Source organism: Solanum stenotomum, unplaced genomic scaffold, assembly GCF_019186545.1.
Source record: "Solanum stenotomum isolate F172 unplaced genomic scaffold, ASM1918654v1 scaffold28916, whole genome shotgun sequence".
NCBI classification, from domain to species: domain Eukaryota; kingdom Viridiplantae; phylum Streptophyta; class Magnoliopsida; order Solanales; family Solanaceae; genus Solanum; species Solanum stenotomum.
The window spans coordinates 35,376-59,004 of NW_026030226.1; the positions used below are offsets into that span (position 1 = coordinate 35,376).

Consider the following 23,629-nt stretch of genomic DNA (forward strand, 5'->3'; position numbering starts at 1 on the left):
GTTCAAGATCCACAGCACTAGGGAATCGTGGGCCAAAGTCTTCCATGACATAAAAGAGGAAGACGTACAATGGATGTTTCAAGATTTCATGTCAGAAAAAATAGCTATTCAGGGGGCTAAGTGTCCTTTCCTAATCCTTCCTGGCATTAGAGGGGTACGACCTTACAATCCTAGCAGGGTAATGCGGCAATTCGGCAGAAGACAGATTCTACCTTTCAAAGGAGACACTAGCCGCTACGTGTTTGACTACAACGGGTGCGACAAGATACCTCACGCCAAGGATATTTGTCAAGAATGGTCTGGACGGGTCAACCTAAAAGAGAGCATGGCAGAAAATAGATATGAAGCCGGGTATGTGGATGAATACAAAAAATGGTTGCAGAATGATCTGCGTGGTACACTTGACCCAACGCCACGCACGGGCCGACAGATTGAAGATGTCCAGGTAAGGCTCCAAATCCAAGCCTTCCATTTTCAGCAAGAATGGGACCGAAGAGAGCAAGAGTTTCAACATAGGGAGCAAGAATACCTGCGTAGGGAACAAGAGTTCCAGCATAGAGAATATGAAAGTCAAAGGGCATTAGCCTTTGCCACGCAAGAGTTAGCTGACGCAAGATCCTGCCTGATACGTTTGGACTTGAACTTGGATGATCAGCTTAACACCCTCCAGGGCGTGTCAATGTCTTCCAAAGCTGTGTTCGCTGAGCCGCATGTGATAACCAGCAAGTTTCTCATTCGTGAAGAAGTGGAAAAAGCAAGAGGAGGAGCAGATCCTTCAGCATTTTAGTTATCTTATTCCCCTGCGTGGGATTGATGTTTTTGTATTTGCAACTTATCCCTTCCCTAAAAGATGTATCCCTTTGCTTAACTTTGTAATGAATTCTCTATTGTTTATGAATTCTGTTTTGGGGGTGCAACAATTTGTTTTAAATGGCGCAATACATCCTTGAATTCGCTAGGCCTACCCTTGGCACAAAAGGGTCACATGCATGTTTAGGATGCGATATTTGCCTGTTTACTTGTGTGCTTTAACTGTTTATGTGATACGTTGCTTTGGATAAGGACATTTTCAGCCCACTTCTTTTCAAAAAATTTCTAAAAAATTTCCCAATACCAAAAACAAGTCACTATCAAATGTCCGACCAAAATTCCATGAGTCTTAAGTCTCTCTCAGCCAGAAATAAAATCCTACTACCAAATCCTAAGCCACTACTCTATCATCTCAGGAAAGGTAAAATTGCAGCTAAGATGGAAAAAGGCAAGAATATCGACATAGAGCTAACTGAGGAGGATTTGAGGATGAAATTACAGCAACTCAGACAAGAGATCCAAGAAACCAGAAAAAGGAGAATAGAAGTGGAGTTTGCCACCGCAATCGCACGAACAGCAAATGCGGTACTAGACATGGAATTGGCAGCAAAGATGACAAAATGTGCTGTTATAGATGAAGAGACAGCTACTGTGCGGAAGAAGCGTGATGCCCTCAAAAAGATAACCGTGGTGCTTCAGAAGCCACGTGGAAAACACTCTTTCTTCAGCCAAGAGGCCACCAACAGTGATCCCAAAGGCGCTAGACCTGAAATTGCTGAAGAGGATACTGGGGAGGAAATTGTCTATAGGCCTCCTCTTCAGGGACGGCGGAAGGAAGGGAATGAGAAAACCACCCTCGAAGCATATGAGTTTACCCCCCGTGATTAATGCGACAATCAGAAAAAGAATGGCCTGAGTGGAGGCACATTTTATCTTTTAGGAGCTTTATTGTATGCTTTTCACTTTCCTTGTAATCTTCAAGAAATGAATGAATGAAAATGAAACTTCCTTTGTATTCGAACTACGTAGGGCCTGAATTCTCCTCGGGAGATACGTAGGCAGCCTTTCAAGGACCGGCCCCTATCTTTTAAAAATTTTCATTTCCCCTTCATTCTACAAGGAAACATTGAGTTCAGATCAACGAATGCCCAGAGATGCAACAAGAAGACCTTAGCTCAACGCAATTTAACCTTTTTGAGTCACCAACCCCAACATAAAAACGAGCAAATTCCTGCTTGTTCAAAAGTCAGTCCCCATTATTCGTGGGTTAACATGTTCTCAAACAAAGCAACTGTTTATATGTTTATCTGCTTTCTATATGATTTTGCATTATTTGTGCCGAATCAAAACTAACATATTTGCTTTTGAGTTGTTTTTCTCAACAGGTAGTTAGAGCTGGTCTGTGTCGATAAGCTGGCTGATCATCAAAAATGTTGTATGTGGGTAGTCTTATTGTGCCTCGAATAGCGTAAAAGAAAGTACAAGTTTGTGATAAAAAAACTTATTCCTTTATCCACACAAACAATCACTTCAAAAACTCCATTATTAGCCCAAAACATACCATTTATATTATTGGGCCCGTGCATAGCACGGGCAACATTATCTAGTGTATACATAAGTTAGGCATACATGTCTTGAGAATTTGTATGCGCTAGCTCGATCTGATCTGATCTGCAAAGAACATATATTGTATATATAAGTTAAAACTAATATTGGAAAACACATAACATTTGCAAAAGTAATAAGTTAATGAAGCATACCTCAAACATAGAGTTCTACCTCAAACTTGTCTTTTCCGGTCATTTCTTCAACATATTCCTTAATATTGAAGATCGACTCTTTAAGCTGAGGCCCGTAGAATAATCTGATAAGCTCTAATGACGCAATATCTCCAAAACTGTCTGGGATTTCCTTAAGCTTACGACATCTATATATATATATAGTTTCTCGAGCACGGGAAAGGATTTCTCTGCATCAACCTGCCATTCAGAAAATCTCACACCATCCAATTTTAGAGATGAGGAGGTGTTTAACATAAGGATTCTTCTTTTTTCGATTTAACAGCACAAAATTTTCATCCAAATGAAAGAGACGTTGATCATAACGAATGGTAATTCCTCATGCCATCATACCAGAAGAAGACGAAGCGTTTGAACCTCCTATGAAATGAAACAACTTTTCCTATTTTATATAACAAAAGTCATGCACAAGATCATGAATTTTGCAAATAGAATTATCGAAAGGTATTACCAAACTACTGGAAATTAACTCATCCACTACTTCTTCTGCACTTTTCATCTCAAGTCCTTGAGCACTCCATAAATCTTTCAATTGAGAGATCCTTATATCTTTATCCTTTGGATAAATTGCAAGGTAAACCAAACACGGCTTTACGTGATCTGACAAATGGTCATAACTTAATTGTATAACCTTCACCACTTCCTCTTCATCCTTAAAAATAAAGGAACTCAAATTATTCAGAACTTCAAGCCACAAAGCCTCTTTCTTTTCCTTCTTTGAAATGACTCCACCGATTAGATCAAGTACTAAAGGAAGCCCATCACACTTTCGAGCTATCTTTTTTCCGACACTCTTTAGTTCATCAGGGCAACGTTCTTCTCCGAATACCCTTTTCTCTAATAACTCCCAACTTTCTTCTGATCTTAGCAATCGAAGATAAAGAGGATCACTGTGGCATTTTCCATGCAAAGCCACTTCCTTTTTTCGACTTGTTAAAATCACTCTGCTTCGTTTTCGTAATTCAGGAAAAGGTCTTGTTAGCTCATCCAATGTTGCAGTATCCCACATGTCATCCAAGACAATAAGGTACCGTTTTCCAAATAGTTGTTTCCGCAGCTTATCAGCAACGTCATCATCTATGTGATGATCCTCATTGAATTGTTCTTTCAAACCAATAACTTGATTGAAAATTTTCTGCAACAACTTTTTCTCATTACGTTCCTGGTCGACTGTGCACCAAGCACAAACATCGAAATGATCAACAATGGACTTATCATTATACACTCTGTAAGCCAAAGTAGTTTTTCCAATCCCTGGCATGCCGACTATGGAAATGACATCTGAAGAATAGATTGGAAGCAGAAAAGAAAGTTTCAATATACTACAATGAATCAGAAAATGCAGAGTGTTCATACAAGCACACTTATAGTGTGATTCTAAAATCTGTTATTAACTAACTACACTAGTTAATCCTAACTTAATCATAGTTAATTCGTAACCACCTTCTAACTAACTTTGTGACATCATTGTTTATCTTGTAACTAACTTTGAATAACACCTACTATATTCAACACCCCTCCTCAAGCTAAAGGCTGAAATATGTCTTTCAAGCCTAGCTTGGACATCAAATGTACATGTGAAGCTTTCCACAAACCTTTTGTCAGCAAGTCTGCTAGTTGATCTTTGGTAGACACATGATGAGTTTTGATCATACCTTGGTGTAATTTCTCTCTAACAAAATAACAATCAATATCAAAGTGTTTGGTTCTTTCATGAAAAATGGGATTGGCTGCAATCTGTATAGCAGCCTTGCTGTCACAGAATAAATCCACTGGTTGCTTGATATTAACTCCCAACTCCTTGTAGATGCCAATAAGCCAAGTTATCTCTGCCACTGCAGAAGCCATACTTCTAAACTCAGCTTCAGCTGAACTTCTAGCAACTGTATCCTGTTTTTTAGATTTCCAGGTAATAAGTGCCTCTCCAAACTTCACCAAATATCCTGTGACTGACTTTCTTGTTTGCACAGAAGTTCCCCAGTCAGAATCACAGTAAGTAGTTAGAGTTCCTGTGCTTTGAGCAGGCATAAACAGTCCTAAGCCAGGAGCTGACTTGATGTACCTGACTACTCTCAAAGCAGCCTCCATATGAGATTGTTTAGGAGCATGCATGAACTGACTAAGTGTTTGTACTGCAAAAGAAATGTCCACTCTAGTCATAGTTAGATATAGTAGTCTCCCCACTAACCTTTGATACCTCCCAATGTCTTCTAAAGGTTTGTCTTTTACTGTAGTTTCTGCTCCCTGCACATGTGAGTCAAACTCAATGGATGTTAGTTTCATATTAGGATCCAATGGTGTGTAGAGTGGCTTGGCTCCACTTAACCCCATTTCAGAAATTAATTCTAAGGCATACTTGCGCTGACTCATTACATACCCCTCCTCAGACCTGGCAAATTCAATCCCAAGAAAAAACTTTAATTCTCCCAAATCCTTCATCTTGAATTTGAGTTTCAAGTCATTCCTGGTTTGAACTATCAGATTCTTGCAGCTACCAGTCACCAAAAGATCATCAACATATACTAGAACCACTATCAATTCCTTATCTACCTGCCTGGTGAAAAGAGAGTAGTCATAGTGACTTTGAACAAAGCCTAATTGAGCCAAAGTTGCTGTCAACTTAAGGTTCCACTGTCTAGGTGCTTACTTCAATCCATATAGTGATTTATGGAGCTTGCAGACTTTACTAGACCCCTCCTGTCTGCCAAAGCCAGGAGGAATAACCATGTACACCTCTTCAGGCAAATCCCCATGCAGAAAACCATTATGAACATCCATTTGAAAAATTGGCCAATGCTTAGCAGCAGCAATAGCCACAACTGATCTGACAGTAACCATTTTTGCCACAGGAGAAAAGGTTTCTGAGTAATCTAACCCTTCCTTTTGATTGAACCCCTTGGCTACTAGCCTAGCTTTATATCTTTCAACAGCCCCAGAAGCTAGATATTTGACCTTAAACACCCATTTACAGCCAATAGGTTGTTTACCAGGAGGAAGATCAACAAAGCTCCAAGTTTGATTGTCCTCGAGTGCTGAAATTTCAGACTGCATGGCCTCCACCCACAGAGGATTAACAGCAGCCTCAGCAAAAGTAACAGGCTCAACAATACTGGAATAAGCAGCCAATGCTTGACCATAAGATTTGGAAAGTTTGTCATAGCTGACATGATTAGAAACAGGATACAAACAACCAGACTTAGGCTGAGAAGTGAGGAAATCTTGCAGCCAGATGGGTGGTCTGCTGGTCCGGGATGATCTTCTAAGAGTAGGAGACTGAGTAGTAGTATCACACGAAGTAGATTCCACAGCAGGGATATGATCCAAATCAGAAGCAAAACTACTCGGATGAGGAGGAGAGTCAGCAGGAACAACTAAAAGAGGAGAACTTTCACACACATCTGAGGGATGAATGAGTGGAAAAATTGAGGACACATTAAGGTCCATACACTGAAATGGAAAAATCTCTTCTTTAAACACAACATCCCTACTAACCAGAAACTCCTTGGTATGCAAGGAAAACAACTTGTACCCCTTCTGGAGAGTAGCATAGCCCAAAAATACAGATGGAATAGCTCTGGAGGAAAATTTATCAACCTTTTTCACTTCAGTTGCAAAAGCCAAACAACCAAATACCCTCAAATGAGCTAGTGATGGACTGGTCTGAAACAGAACACCAAATGGAGTTTTTCCCTTAAGTATAGTGGATGGAAGTCTGTTAATGAGATACACACTAGTGAGCACACATTCACCCCAGAACTTAAGTGGAAGACTGGCTTGAAACCTTAATGCCCTGGCTGTATCCAATACATGCCTGTGCTTTCTTTCAACTACACCATTTTGCTGGGGAGTATATACACAAGAACTCTGATGAAGAACCCCTAGGGACTGAAGTAATTCAGTCATTTGTGAGTTAAAAAATTCACAACCATTGTCTGTCCTCAATATTTTTATAGTTGCAGAGAATACATTCTTGATCATAGTAAAGAAATTTCTAAGAGCCACAATGACTTCAGACTTGGAATTGATTAATAGCAGCCAGGTATATCTAGAACAATCATCAACAATGGTTAAAAAATATCTCTTCCCATCATGAGTAGGTACTCTATAGGGACCCCACACATCAACATGCAAAATGTGAAAACAAGTAGAAGTTGTAGTATTACTCAATGGAAAAGGAAGTCTTGATTATTTAGCCAAAGGGCATACAGTACAAGGAACATCAGAAGTAGGAGATACATTGGTGAAACAACCAAGTTTTCTAAGAGTATGAAACGATACATGGCCAAGCCTTCTATGCCATAGAGACAAGTTTCTACTATCTGTATTTATTAAGGAAGTAGACTTAGAGACAGACGCTGCATTTGCAATAGAAGATGATAGTGAAGGTCCTTGTGACTTCAACTGGTGATCAACTGGAAGAACATACATGTCATCCTCCAACTTGCCAATCCCCCTCACCTTCCCACTGGAGAGGTCCTGGAACAGGCAAAAATCAGGATAAAAGAGGACACCACAATTCAATTCCCTAGTAAGCTTAGGCACGGATAACAAGTTGTACTTAAACTCAGGAATATGTAGAACATTATGAATATCAGCTCCCCTTAGAATCTGAGAAGAACCAATATTGGTAACTTTAGCTAAACTACCAGTTGGCAAAGAAACATTTCCCATGTGACAGCGAGGTAGTGATGTAAAGTTAGTGAGCAATTTAGAATCATTGACCATATGCTTAGAAGCTCCAGAATCTATGATCCATTTAGGCATACCTGTGACTTGCATATTGAAATCACTCTTAGGCCTGCCATTCTCCTGGTCAAAAGGTTGATACTGCTGTAGGTAAGAAGGGGGAGGGAACCACTGTGTGGATGGATAGTGATGTGGCTGCACATTAGACATAAGTGCATGAGTAGGATAAGAGATACCACCACCTGATGAGAGAGGTCTTGGATAAGACTGAGATCTGCATACTGAGCTGCTAGAGGAGGAACCTTGACCCTCAAACACTGATCCATGTGAACCATCTACATGACCACTTGTACTATGAGGAGAAGATCCTGTTGCAAAATTAGCAGCCGTCACAGGGCCAGGGCTAGTTCTTCTCTTTCCTTTCCAATTAGCTGGATAGCCATGGAGTCTAAAACAATTAGCCCTTGTATGACCTTTCCAGTTACAGTAATCACAATACAGGTTGCTGTTAGAGGCTCTCTGAGATTTGAAGCCAGATCCTGAATGAGAAGAAGAACCTAAACCAGACTGAGAATGACCTTTGCCAGAACTAAAAAATGCCATTGCATCTGATAGTTGTCTAGGATGTGTAGTTTCTGCACGAACTATATTGGACTTGCCCAGAGCTCTTTGACATTCTTCAGCCATTACCAAGGAATAAGCCTTATTCACACTTGGTCTAGGATCCATCATCATTAACTGACTTCTACATTGATTATAGGTTTCATTTAACCCTAGAAGAAATTGCATTAATCTCTGATATTCAAAATGAACAGTATAGGTTTTTGACACTTCACAAGCACAACTAGGACATGGCATAAGAGAATCAAATTCCATCCATAATTCCTTCAGCTTAGAGAAATAGTGAGCCACTGATGAGACTCCTTGAGTCAATGTGGCAATTTCCTTATGAAGAAAAAAAATCCTAGATCCATCAACTTTATCAAATCTTTCTCTGAGATCATTCCAAACTTGATGAGCACTACTTGCATACACTATTCCACTAAGTAACTCCCTGCTAATAGAGATCATAATCCAGGAGAGAACTATGGCGTTACACTTCTCCCAGAGATCATGCAGAGGAGCTGGAAATAGATTCTTAGGATATTTTCCATCAACAAATCCTAGTTTGCCTTTACCTAGTAATCCTATCTTCATTGATCTACTCCATAGAGAATAGTTTTCAGAACCAGTGAGTTGAATAGAAACTAGAGAACTACCTGGAGTATCACATGCTTGGAGATATAGGGGATGATGCGCATCAATCACCATTGATTCTCTTTGCACTGAACTGGTAGGTATCTCTGAATTTGAATCAGGCGCCATGAATAAACACCTAGAAATCACACCCGATCTGAACTGCTATATGGACAATGCAGCAATTCTTCAGCTGCACTGAAAAACAGTGAGATCTTCAATGGAAACCCTTGAGCTCTGATACCATGAAGAATAGATTGGAAGCAGAAAAGAAAGTTTCAATATACTACAATGAATCAGAAAATGCAGAGTGTTCATACAAGCACACTTATAGTGTGATTCTAAAATCTGTTATTAACTAACTACACTAGTTAATCCTAACTTAATCATAGTTAATTCGTAACCACCTTCTAACTAACTTTGTGACATCATTGTTTATCTTGTAACTAACTTTGAATAACATCTACTATATTCAACAACATCTATCTCAGCTGGTCCGCTGGTGAGTTTCCTAATTATCCACTCTGTCTCCGCCTCAAAACCTACGATTATTTTACCAACTGTAATTGATGAGTTTCTTTCAACCGGCTTGTTGGGAGCATATCGCAGACATTCGATGCTTATTGCATGACACATAAATTTTAAAAGGTGTTTAGATGATCATTTTGTAAGTTAATGTCATGTTAAAAGCCTATATTAAACACTTAACGTAATAAAGTATTAGAGTGTAAATGACTTTTCATGCAATTATAGGGGTATTTTATGTCCTTTTCCCTTGATTAAACAATATAAGATGATAATGTGTAACTTTTGACCATGAGACTAAAACGAAAATACAAAAAAAAATGACTTTAGTCTAAAGTAGTCTTGTGAATTGTCTTTTTATATTGTCCATTATTTCTCAATGTCTAATTATTTCTTCTTTCTAGGACCAATAATACTCCAATTCTCAATTCCTTTAATCACTTCTCATACACAATTTTTTTAAAAATGAGCTTTTGATTTATAAAAATAAAGAAAATGACTTTTCTAATAATGCCAGAAAAATAAGTTTTACAAGTGACATTCTAAAACACTACTTATTTTGAAATGGAGGAAGTAACACCTCACTGCTCAAACTAAATAGGAATCATAAAATTGCATGTTTTGACTTTTAAATGGGCTTGTCTTTAACTTTTGTCTTTTAACAATCAAATTTATATCCAACAAGATGTAATTTTTTTTACCAATTGAAATCATATCCCGACATAATTTATAAAGTATTATGATATGATAATATAAGCTTATCCAACTAAATAAAGAGAAATGGTCAAAAATGCCCTTAAACTATATAAAATAAGCAAAAATGTCCTCCGTTTATGATTTGGTCCAAAAATGCCCTTGCCGTCAATACTTCCGTCCATAAATGCCCTTATTGTTATTAAATAGATCAACAATGCCCATTTTCAAAATAAATATATTATTGATTTTCTTTTTAACACATTCTTTTTCTAATAATATTTTTTAAAATTAGCAAATATTTATCCTACTTCAATTCAGAAAAAAATAAAAAATAAAAATATTTCTTGTTTTATTATAATTATTTTTATCGTTATATAAAGAAAAATCAATGATGGATATACTATGATCTTTATTGTCCGTCAAAAGGGTACATGAAGTTATTCTATTTTAATTGATAACATGAGATTAATAAGAAATTTTTTTTCTATATTTTTATTTGTTAAAGTGATTTTTTCAAAAAAAAAAAAAACAAGAATATAGTTCTTTAAATATATTTTAATTAGGAAGAAGGTGTGTTTAAAAAGAAAAAATATATATATATTTATTTTTAAAAAGGACATTTTTGACCCATTTAGTAACTATAGGGCATTTTTTGACCCATAGGCATTATTGCATTAGGATTTCGGTGAATGTTGGACGTTGTGCAGAGGGCATTGGTTACCCCTCTCATTATTCCATTCTTGTACAGAGTTTGTTGAGTTACACTTTTGTGATTATGCTGGAGGGGACAAGTCAAGAAGGACTAGTATTGGACCGATGAAAACATTTGCTACAGTGGACTTGAATCTCCAATTAAAGAGAGCGAGATATATGTGCCTCAGCGCCTAAAGAGATTTTATTTTGTAATCTTGTAATTGTGATATTTTGTAATTTTTCACTAACAAAAACTCTATCTAGCTAGATATACGTAGAAAGTTTATGTGGAATTGAAAGGTGTTTGGAGGAGTCACTGTAAATACAGTCACACATTATGTAAATGTCGTCCAATTGGTTCTCAAATCTAGCACTTTCAATGTTTTTCAGATATACAGCTGAAGAAATATATAGGACCTTCCAGCTTATAATTTTGTTTTAGAATAATGTTTCCACTCAAAGTGTTTGTTATACTCATGTCCAAGTTAGATGTCTAAATGATTCAGGTATAAAAAAGAACCGTAACAACAAAATAATGTGATCTAACCAACGCGGGCTTCAAGGAAATGAACAGGCAGCAAGTTAACATGATCATGAGGTTAAACTACAGAATTACATCTACTTAGTTAGTTAGGTTCCCTCTTCCTGTCTTAGTACTATATATATGTAAAATAAAAACTAATTGAAATTCATGTCTAGTTATGTTCCCTTTTCATCCATTCATTCCCAAGTTGTCATTCTCAAAATAACCCTTCTACTAAACAACTAAACATTCCAACTTCGAGAATGCACATCTAGACGCCTCAACGTTGACATAACACATGTAATATAAAGTGAACATATACAACAAATATAAAGCGAATTGATTAACTGTACCACAAGTTTTTAAAGTAAAACTATTACTACTACGTTTGATAATTAGCCAAATTATTGTTGTGATTGATAATTAAGACAAAAAGTACCATTATTTTCGAAATTTTGTCTAATTTTATTTTCAAGTTCTCGTTGAGCCAAAATGAACTTGGGTTGATCAATTAAGCATTGGGCCTAAAGTATTACTAAATGATGGATCAAACCAAATAAGTGTTCTGCTTTATGCTTAACGGAGTAAGTGATAAATACTCATACATTCTTGTTAAATACAAAATCATTCCTCGATCGATGATTTTGGAGGGTCACCTGTCCAACATATATTTAGAGAAGTCAACATTGTTACTGATATTTTATCTAAATATGATTATTCCAATATTGTTATTACTATATATCTCATCATGTATCAACTAGAACGTGTCGATTAAAATAAAATGAGAAATTTAAAGTTAAATTCAAATGTCATATTCTATATTGTCTTCGAGTCGCACGACTTTTAGTGTCACTCTCACGTGGGAGTACTTTGAGCTCGTCCCCAATCAACCGATTTTGAAATACAAAGAAGTAAACAACTAGAAATAAAATGAATATAATCATTTAATAAAACAATATATATATACAATATATATATAACAATTAATTACTTGTACGTAGAAGATAATTAAATCCAAAGGTCATATTCTATAAATATTCACCTTTTTAGGACCACTAATGTATTAGTCAAGGAATAATGACTAACATTTGGCTAATTTTCTTTTAGAGTAAAGATTCTAGGAATTTTGTTTTGTATCAAACAGCAAATTAATTAAACCAAAAATATTATCATTGTCCTTCACATTGGGAGAAAAAAATAGGCATTTTGGATTATTCTTTGTCCATTTGTTGATTCTTGAAAATAAGTGCACAAAGAATCTATATGTGGATTTTCCATTCTCCAAAATCATACTTTTGGATTCACATTTTAAGAAGCGCCATGCATAATACATCCTTGATTTAAGCTGATATTTATAATCTCCAATTTTAGCTATGTATAAATAAACACTTAAGCTTGTATAACATTGAAAAAGTAGACATACACGTCTTACATGATACAAATTACAAATGTATCCTATAAAGTATATAATACAAAATCAATTAATTTATGTATTACACCTTCTTGAAATGAAAATCTTACGCTGATCGAATCAATTAATCAGAACTTCAATACGTGTATCGGACACCGATAAAAAAACAAAAACAAAAAATGTCCACCAAGTCAATCTTATAGTAAGACATTATTGTCAAAGGGAAATTTTGCATTCTCTACAAATTATTATATTATATAAAAAGGAAGAAGTGGAGCTTTATGAAAAACACTAGGAAAATTTCCCTCATGTCAAAAAACCTAGCTCGTTGAATTTGCGAAATGATCTTTTCCTATATATTCCAATATTAATTAAGAATAGCAAAAAAAGTAGATTCATATAAAAATTTTAAATATTTTGAGGATAATATTCTCAATGTAAATTAAATGAAAACACTTTATGAAACACCAAAAAATTATAGAGAAGAGGATTGGAATGAGATAGAAAAATATTAATGTGATAAAAAGTTAAACTTTTAGTGTGTGAAGATGGCTTGTGACTTCTTGCCCCTTCTGCGTCTATTGTTGCTTCTGAATCGACATTTAGCACCACAGTTGATTAATCTGGTATGAGTATCGATCGATTCGATTTTAAAGTTTAATTTATCGGTTTATAGATATGCTAAAATATTATAGAACCATCAAGTATTAACTTATCAGGTATTAGTTATTGATCGGTTATCGATTTAACCATTAAGATTTGACCAAAAAAAAAGCAATGAAAACCACTTATAAACAAGGTAACAAACCAAATGAACCATGCACATGAGTTGACAAATTTTGCATCTTTCTCAAAAGTATAAACATAGACACATTGTAGAGTAATCGAGAGTTTGAGACAATTAGAAATAAAAAATGAAAATAAACTCTTAGTTAAAAACTTTACATATTGAATGGTATAAATATAATTTATTGTAATTTTCGATCGGGTTATTGATTAATTAATCCGTTAAAAAAATACCTCAAACCGTTAAGAATCAATAATCTGATAATGGAAAAAATCTAAACTATTACCGAAACCGCTGAAGCAGTAAAATTTCATATCCAATTAACGTTGCTTAATAAAGAGGAAGAGCCAGAGTCAAGTTTCATGTCCAACAAATTGCTTGATGAAAAAGAATATTTTTATTTTTGTAGTAGATAGAATCCATTCTTGTTTATTATTAAAAGTTTAGTATTGTACTATTGTAGTACTATAATATACTCATTATAATAAAGATTCGTGCAAAAACGTGTGAATTGATATATTCCAAAATTAACAAAAAAAATCCCATATTAAATTGAGACTTTAATTTAGTATAAATGAGGTTTGATTCTAAAGGACCTTTTTAATGGATGCAAACTATTTTTTAAAATTATAGTAGTAAGTGTATGCATGTGCAAATTGAGTTATTATTTTAATGAAAAACATAGATAACTATTATTTACATATTGGATTTAAATGTTTCAACACAAAAGTCGAATAGTAAAAACAATTGATAGAAAATTACCTAATGAAAAATAAAGAGAAGAAAATAATAAAAGAGATTAAAAGGTATCCTAGAATTAGAAGAACTTTGTCTTCCTTAATAATCGGAATAAAAATAGCGGTAATAAATATACACATTAACCAAGGTCCAAGAGTGATAATATTTTTTATTAATATTAATTAATAGTCATTAGATCCAATGTCGCTATAGGCTTTAGACATATTTACAAAGAATGTTAATTGCTTTTAAATATACATAATTAGCAACTATTAAGCTATTACCATTAATAAATTACCATCAAAGATCATTTTTAATGTAGCGTATGTTCCACTCCTTGATTGAACTAATAAACTATTCAATCTTTTTTTACTTGTGCAAGTCTATTAGATAAAAAAATCTTTCAATAATAGCCTTATTTGAATTATCCTTTTTCGATACATATCAACATTTCGTAGAATCTCTATGAGTTGGGAATCTAGCTTTTTAGTTATTGAGTTTTAATTTGAATTAATAACTAAAAACATATAGATAGAATATTTTTATTCTAGACAAATTTGCCAAAACCCAATATATAAACTAGCATTTTGATGTTAATTGTGACACTCAAAAAATTTGGAATCCCATAGTATGGAGAGAATTGAAACTCAAAATCAGATTCCACAAATTATGGAGCCTAGTAAAGGAACCTCTTTCTTTAGAACATGTTTCAATGGTATTAATGCATTATCAGGTACACATCTCATTATTTGTTGTTGTTGTTTTCAAGACACATCCAAAAGTAGAAATAAGTCATTATCACTTAGCTTATCGAAGATATGATCCAAGATAAGAGAATATGAAAGTCGTGAGTTAAGGTAAAAGGTTAGTAAAGTAGTCGTGCTGTCTAGTTTTCCTTATAAGTGGTATTAGTATTTTCTCCTCCTACTTTCTTATACTGGTTAGTTTTACTTGTTATTTCTTTTGTTTCGATTATTGTATTATTTGTTGGTGCTACTGGTATACTCTTTTCTTTCTTGTTTTGTTATGCTTTACTTGAGTCGAGGGTCTATCGGAAACTACTTCTCTCTATCTTCATGGGGTAGGGATAAGGCTGCGTATATACATCAAATACCCTCTCCAGACCCCACTTATAGGATTTCACTGAATATGTTGTTGTATAGTACTTTAATTGAAGTTATATGCACCGATAGAGTAAACATTTTTTTTTTGTTATTAGTATATTGGTCAACATGTTATAACAAGTTACTTATTATTATTTCTATCATCGATCTTACTTATGCTTATGATCACATAGATAAATTTATATGTAATCACCTTATAAGTGACCTAACTGTATAAATATTTACGAGCTCGATGTATAAAACTTAGGCTAATTTTTTTCATTTTCCTATCATATAGGTATTGGAATAATATCAGTACACTAGCACTTTCACAAGGAGGATGGTTATGTTTGATGCTACTTTTTTTAGTAGCAATTATATGTTGTTACAGGATTACTTTTGCAAAAATGCACGAGTGTTTCACCATCAATCAATACATATCTTGATATTGGTGAATTTCCTTTTGGTAACATAAAGGAAGAATCTTGATATCAATTTTCTTATATCTTGAACTATACTTTGTTGCAATTGAATTCCTAATATTAGAAGGTGACAATTTGCATAAATTATTCCCAAATGCAAAAATTCATGTTGGTTGTGTTAAAATTTTTGGAAGGGAAGTTTTTGTTTTATTGGTTGCTATTATCATATTGCCAACAACATGGCTGAAAAGTTTAGGTTTATTGGCTTATGTTTCTATTGGTGGAGTTTTGGCTTCAATTGTTTTGGTTTTTTCAATATTTTGGGTTGGTGCAATTGATGGTATTGGATTTGAAGAAAAAGGTGTGATTTGGAGATGGGATGGATTGATAAGTGCAATAAGTACGTCTACATTTTGTTATTGTGGTCATGCTGTTTTCCCAACAATATGCAATTCCATGAAGGATAGGAGCCAATTTCCCAAGGTGATAATATCTTATTGATAAACATGTATTACTTAAGTTTCAGTTTACGTGGTATTTTTTGGGCATAATATATAAATGTGTCTTTTAACTTGGCCTTATTTTACGTTTATGTCCTTCAACTTTGGGTATGCACCAGTATGCACTTAAACTTATATAAAGTTGAAAAAGTAGACATATGAGTCCTACATGGCATTATACATGTAGGATACCAGGTAGGATAAAAAAAATGACATGTAGGACATGTGTGTCTATTTGTTCAACTTTATACAAATTTAAGTGTCTATTTGTGCACACCGAAAGTTGAAGGGCATAAATGTGATTTGAAGCCAAGTTAAAGGGCATATTTATGTATTATGCCTACTTTTTGACTAGACATAAATCTTAAGAAAGAAGGAAATAATTTTTTTGAAAGTTGTGGTTGTATATCGTTTCATGAAGGGCGTAAAAGGAAATTTAAAGTTATGTTATTTTTCTGTTATAGAAAAATCGGACATCTCTTTTGGGATGACAAATTAAAAATTATATAAAAGTACGTCATAAAATGAGATGGAGGAAGTATTACTCCTGCGCCACATAGAAAGTGCTTCAACACTTGGAAGTTGGAGAGAAGTACTCCAACCACAGAAATAGACAAAACAATACAAAAACATACAGAAAGACACAAAAATATACGGAACAGAAAACTTAGCGTGAGATTCAAGAACTTTTCAATTTATAAATAAAATATTTTTGTTCAATATTTGATTGAATATGAAGCTGGTAAATGACATTTCAATTTATAAATAATCCATATGTCTAATTATAAAAAAAAAATGACATTTCATATTTTCTCATACTAAATTATAAATACCTTTGCTACAGCATACATGTCATATTATACCAATAATTATAAACATATTTTATTTGATCATCGTATATATAACTTAAATCCTTTTTTTCTTTCTTTCTTGTCAAACAGGTTTTATTTGTGTGCTTCATATTAAGCACCATAACCTATGGATCAATGGCAACTATGGGATACTTAGTGTATGGACAAAATTTAATGTCACAAATAACATTAAATCTCCCTACCGGGAAAATTAGTTCAAAAATCGGGATATATACGACACTCGTTAATCCAATAACAAAGTATGCTCTTGTCGTCTCTCCAATTGCAACGGCTATTGAAGATAAATTACCTTTACGAAAGAGTAAATTTATCGTAAGCTACTTCATCAGAACATTTTTAGTCATCAGCACTGTCATTGTGGCGTTAACCGTTCCATTCTTTGGATATGTCATGACATTTACGGGCGCTCTTTTGGGCGTTACCGTGTCAATATTGTTACAATGCCTATGCTACCTCAAGATCAAGAAGCCTTCATATTTGGAAGTTGTGTTTATTGGGATGATTTTGGTTTTTGGTTCTTCAGTTGCCATATCTGGAACTTACACTTCTTTGAAAAACATTATTAGTCATGTCTAGAGGTGACATATAAATGGTTTGGACAAAATTTGGATGGGTCAGAATGGACTGAATTAATGGGTCGTTGCTCAATCATGTCCTAAGTCAAGATGGGCTAAATAATAATTTGTAGATTACAACTAATACATAGTAATGAAAAGCAAGCATGCATATAATATCTCATCCGTTATAATAAAGAACACAAGTGCTGATAGCTAGCACTGTTTATACTTGATAAACAGTTATTAATGTTGGAAGAAGGCATACATGTCTTGAGAATCTGATCTAATCTGTAAAGAACATATATTGTAAAAGTTAAAACTAATATTGGAAAACACTTAACATTTGTAAAAGTAATAAGTTAATCTGTTAATGAAGCATACCTCAACCATACAAGTCTACCTCAAGCTTGTCTTCTCCAGTCATTTCTTCAACATATTCCTTAATATTGATAGTTGACTCTCTAAGCTGAGGGCTGAACCATACTTGGATACGCTCTAATGACGCAATATTTCCAAAACTGTCTGGGATGTCCATAAGCTTATAACATCCACGTATATATAGTTTCTGGAGCACGGGAAAGGATTTCTCTGCATCAACCTGCCATTCAGAAAATTCCACATAAAGCAATCTTAGAGATTTGAGATTCTGGAAAGTGACATCTTCCATGTTCCATTCTTTCCCCTCCTCGATGATTGCATTTTTTAGACTTAGTTTTTGAAGGTTGGGTAGTCTAGCAATTCTTGACAATGAATCGGATGTCAGAATGAGCCCTTGCAACCACATTTTCTTCAAGCTCGAAGGGAAGCCGTGTGTATATTCATGGAATGAATCCCAAGAAAAAGCAGATAAACTGAGTTGTTCAAGTTCGTTAAGGACATCCAATTTTGGAAAACAAATCTTCTCTGCTGAACAATATGGTAGTTTTGTGATACTGACGTCAAGGATTTGAAGCTTAGGAAACCTTTTGAACTGGGAAGGTAGAGGTCACATAATGTTCTCAAATTTTCTAGCCTTGAGTCCTCGTCTAACACAGTGATGTCCGGATCAAAGTGAGCACCCCCATTCATCCGTACATCTCGTAGCTTTGCAAGACTCCATAAACAAGGCGATAATATCATGGATGATCCCTCCGAGTGATCCACCATCAGAGTTTCTAGATTGCAGAGGTTTGAAAATGACGGAGGGAGAGTGTAAGCCCGAGTCTGAATGATTAAGTACTTCAAATGAATGAGCATACCAATTTCATTTAGCAAAGAATCTGTCAATGTTATGCCCTTCAAATCCAAACTTTTGAGAAGCCTCAAGTGTTTTAGGTGACTCTTGTGGGGAAGACAATCCTTATAGACCTTCAGAGTGAGGAGGTGTTTAACACAAGGATTCTTCTTTTCTGGATCAAACACGACAAAATTTTCATTCAAACGAAATATATATGTATTAAAACGAATGATAATTCCACGTGGCATAAGATCCGAAGAAGAAGAAGAGGAAGACGGAGCTTTTGAACCTCCTACGAAGTGAAGCAACTTTTCCTTTCAAGATTTTATATAACAAAAGTCATGCACAAGATCATGAATTTTGCAAATAGAATTATTGAAAGGTATTACCAAACTACTGGAAATTAACTCATCCACTATTTCTTCTGCACTTTTCATCTCAATCTGCTCCACAAGTCCTTGAGAAATCCACAAATCTTTCAACTTAGAGATCCTTATATCTTTGTCGTTTGGATAAATTGCAAGGCAAACCAAGCACGGCTTTACATGATCTGACAAATGGTCATAACTTAATTGTATAACCTTCACCACTTCCTCTTCATCCTTAAAAATAAAGGAACTCAAATTATTCAGAACTTCAAGCCACAAAGCCTCTTTCTTTTCCTTCCTTGAAATGACTCCACCGATTAGATCAAGTACTAAAGGAAGCCCATCACACTTTCGAGCTATCTTTTCTCCAACATCCTTTAGTTCATTAGGGCAACGTTCTTCTCCAAATACCTTTTTCTCTAATAACTCCCAACTTTCTTCTGATCTTAGCAATCGAAGATAAAGAGGATCACTGTGGCATTTTCCATGCAAAGCAACTTCCTTTTTCCGACTTGTTAAAATCACTCTGCTTCCTTTCTGAAATTCAGGAAAAGGTCTCATTAGCTCATCGAATGTTGCAGTATCCCACATGTCATCCAAGACAATAAGGTACCGCTGTCCACATAGTTGTTTCCGCAGCTTATCAGCAACGTCATCATCTATGTCATTCTCACTGAATCTCTCTTTCAAACCAACAACTTGATTGAAAATTTTCTGCAACAACTCTTTCTCATTACGTTCATGGTCGACTGTGCACCAAGCACGAACGTCGAAATGATCAACAATGGACTTATGATTATACACTCTGTAAGCCAAAGTAGTTTTTCCAATCCCTGGCATGCCAACTATGGAAATGACATCTATCTCATCTGGTCCGCTGGTGAGCTTCCTAATTATCCACTTTGTCTCCTCCTGAAAACCTACAATTATTTTACCAACTGTACTCGATGAGTTTCTTTCAACCAGCTTGTTGGGAGCGTTTGCAACAATAATACTGCTGCTCTTGCGGATCTTCTCTTGTACCTCTTTTTTGACAAGCTCGATCTTTTCTACGGTATCAGGAAGTATGAAGATGAGCTGTAATAGACCATGATCTCGGGCAAGAATTGAATGAATGGCATGCTCCACCTCATATGACACATCTAGAACACGAGTCCAAAGATCTCTATGCAACTCTTGCTCAACATACCCGAACAACGATCTTATGATTTCCAGGTCTTTTTTCAGCTGCTTAATTTCTTTTTTTATAAAAGCAACTGAGGAAGCATTGGAATTGGCCAAGTCATTCAAGTTTGTGAGTAGAAGAGTCATGAAGAGCGGTCCATCACTCATGGGGAAGCAGAGCTGAGACGAGTCTGCACGGGCTTTTAAGAAATCATTCTTGAGATCTTTCTTGAGGAGTTCAATATTTTCCATCAAGTTTAGGTTTGCATCACTTGCTTCATTCATATTCTCTTCTATGTAGCGAACAAGAATGAATACCTCCTTGGTAAGTTCTATAACACGTGCCAAGAGAACAAACAATTTGTCATGACGAATAACGTCCTTGAGCACATCAGTAAGAATAATCAATAGGAACTCTATCATGACATGAATGTTACACGTAGAAGCTCTAGGAGTAAGAGCATTAACCATGTGCTCTTGTAGATGAATCAGAGATACTCTAAGAATGTCCTGAGAGGCTTCTAGGAGCTGCTTGATGAAATGTCCAACTTCTTCCGACTTTGAACCTTTCAAATTTGTACAACATATGTGCATAACCTCCAGTGAAACCGGAATTATCTTCAAAAGTAGATGGACTAGCATGGAATTGACTTGAGAGACTTCAAGTTCATTGTCATCTTTTTCATCTGTTTTGTCAAGTTGATAAGACAAAAGGACAAAACAGAAGTGTCCTACTCTCTCTGCCATAAGGTTAAACTGCGGTAAGACATATTCGATTGTCTTATACTCATGAACGCAGAGGACTTTCTCTTGCTTTCTATGTTCTCTTCGATAGAACTAATTATTTTTTACTATAATTGAAAAGTTGAAGTCTTTGGCCCTTCAAAAATATATATTTTAAATGTACATTTCTTTTGTTACTTATAATTATACTTTTTTTATTTGTTTAATTTTATATTGGATAATAAATACATAGGGTAAAATAAGCAAATCATGTATTAGTATTGACATTGCTTAAAGTGCATTAAGCATGTTTTAGTCCTAAAATGCAAATATTCATTTACTTTGAAATTAAAAATGTTTTCCCCTTGTTATTACATAATTTTATTTTATACAGAGTTTTCTTTGGACTTAAAGTTTGTATTTAAGTTTTATGAACTTTTATTTCAGTTTTAAGCTTTTGCATGCTTAAGTTAGTCTTCCGCTTATAGTCAGCCAGGATGAGGGTTCGCTTGGGGACTAACAATGGTTCTTGAGTGCCGGCCACGTCCAGGGTGTAGACTCGGGTCGTGACAGTAACATGATTCAAAGTAGATTTTGATTAGTTCATCTAATTTTTGTTGTAATTAATTGCTCGTATTTCTTAAGTTTTTAAAAAATAAAATTTACAGCTTAATTAAAATCTACAAAAATAAAGTAATTATCAAGAAAGGAGAAATGGTCAAACTTGCTTCTCTTGCTATGGAAAAAAATAAATAATCTACTTAACCCTTTGTTATATATAATGAAATTAAAATACCCCATATTAATTGAAGTGATTCAAACATAACTATCCTTTGTTAGGGATGTCCAAAATATGACATTGACATTTTAGTAAAGTGAACATTACATGATACATCACATCATTTGCCCTCCACCATCGCTATCAAAATAATATACTATATATAAATCAGATGGATTGCGGTAGAATTTTAAATTCCAAACCTTAATCTTTATGTCATTAATATGCCTTTGCACACCCCTAATAAGGTCATGAATCATATATTCTTACCACAAGCATTTTATTGTGAATTAATATGTTACAATACAAAATAATCAGGGTAAATTCAATGGGTCGTTAGGAGAAAAGTCAATGGAGAAAGAATTGTTTTTCGGGATTAGTGATTTCACAAGCAGGAATATCCAATATGTGCATTCCGCAAAAGACTAAAGTTACTCACCCTACATAACTAGAAATACCAAAGCATACCTTGTGTATAATGAACATATTACTTTGATCATTAATATGCTCCATATTAAATCAGCATATTAATTATGTATCCTAATGAATCTATATGGTGAATTATGATAAACTCACAAGTGTAGATTAAACAGTGAATGAAATTCAATTGTTGTCAGGTGACAGCAGGGAATATATATATATGGACCAAAGTTTATAAAATCTTGGCTTTTTAATGATAAATCTAGTTATGATTTTTTTGATACAAAAAATTAAGTTGAATGATTTTATTAATACGAAATAAAGTTTAATAATTTTATTAGATAAATTGTTAAAATTGAGTGACCTTTCAAGATATTAACTCGGACAAACAAACAAGTTCAATTGGAGTACAGCTAATTATCCCTCAGCTCGTGCCCACTCATATATATGTCCAAATTTTTTGGCACTAATTGAAACATGGGTTTGCACCACAGCTGCGACCCAACACCTTTCACAGGGTAGGGACCCCTAAACTGCTTGTAATGCTTTCCACACAATTTCAACCCACTTCCCTTCTTTCTTTCTCAACTTATTACAAAATCCCATAATACTCTAGATCCGTTTCAAAAAGAATAGTCTAATTTAACCTGTTACAAAGTTTAAGAAAATAAAAAAAAATTCTTTAATTTTGTGATCCTAAATTAAAGTTATATCAAATATACCAAAATGTCATTTAATCTTATGGCCTTAAATATGTCACGAAATGTTGAAATTAAAATATTGCTGAAAAAGAAAAAAAGTGTTCTTTTCGAAACAAATTAAAAAGAAAAGGAGGGGAGAATATTAATTTGCCACTACAGATAACTTTGCATATATATCAAACCTAATATGAATTTATATATGATTTCAGCCTTTAAGCTCCTTACTATTAATATTATTATATTTTTATACTTATGAATTTAAGTATAAGTATTATTTATTGTATTTTAATTTTCGTGGATTTCTACTTTCAAATTTATGTTTTGCGTCTAAAGTATTGTTCTAGATGAACTCGGTGTCACAACGTTGCATTCGCATATGAAAATAGTAATTAGTTGGTTGATATAGAGAGAACCTGTAATAGCAAATAAATGTAGCGATAAGATTGAGGGTAGAAATGAAGCATATCTTTCTAAATTTAAGTAAAAATAAACAGAGTAGAAGTAACATTAGGGTTATCGATAGGACGATTCATTCGGTTATTTTTAAAAAAAATTATATCATTCAATTTTTCGGCTATTTTATAATGTGTAACCAAAATTAAAATTTTAAAATCATCCCAATCCTAATTTATGTGACAGAAGCAGTATAAAAATTAGTCTTTTTTTTGTTGTCTTGTAGATATTTTAAGTTATTATTTATTGTAAATTATAGTACTTTTTATTAAAGTTTTTAATAACATATGTTACTTTTTATGTTTGAGAGTTAAACCAACTTTTTTTTATGTCTTTTAATTTTATATGTGTTTTGTCCTTTTCCATTTTGAAAAAGCAATACTCTCTCCATTTTATTTTATATGTCATTTCTTTTTATAAATATATTGGTTATTCCCTCTTCTTATTG

General features: G+C 34.3%; 2 pseudogenes across 1 annotated transcript in view; one reads left to right on the top strand and one right to left on the bottom strand.

Annotated features, from left to right (window-relative positions):
• Nucleotides 1-2,432: 2,432 nt before the first annotated feature.
• LOC125851715 (putative late blight resistance protein homolog R1A-3) overlaps nt 2,433-23,629 on the bottom strand; it is a 27,660-nt pseudogene continuing 6,463 nt past the window's right edge. The window contains exons 3-4 of the transcript XR_007444928.1: nt 17,740-20,703; nt 2,433-2,481 (exon numbers count right to left, since the gene is read on the bottom strand). The product of XR_007444928.1 is annotated as a putative late blight resistance protein homolog R1A-3 (transcript). The remainder of the gene's footprint in view (nt 2,482-17,739; nt 20,704-23,629) is intronic.
• Nucleotides 8,708-17,377, top strand: LOC125851713 (amino acid transporter AVT1I-like; annotated as a pseudogene).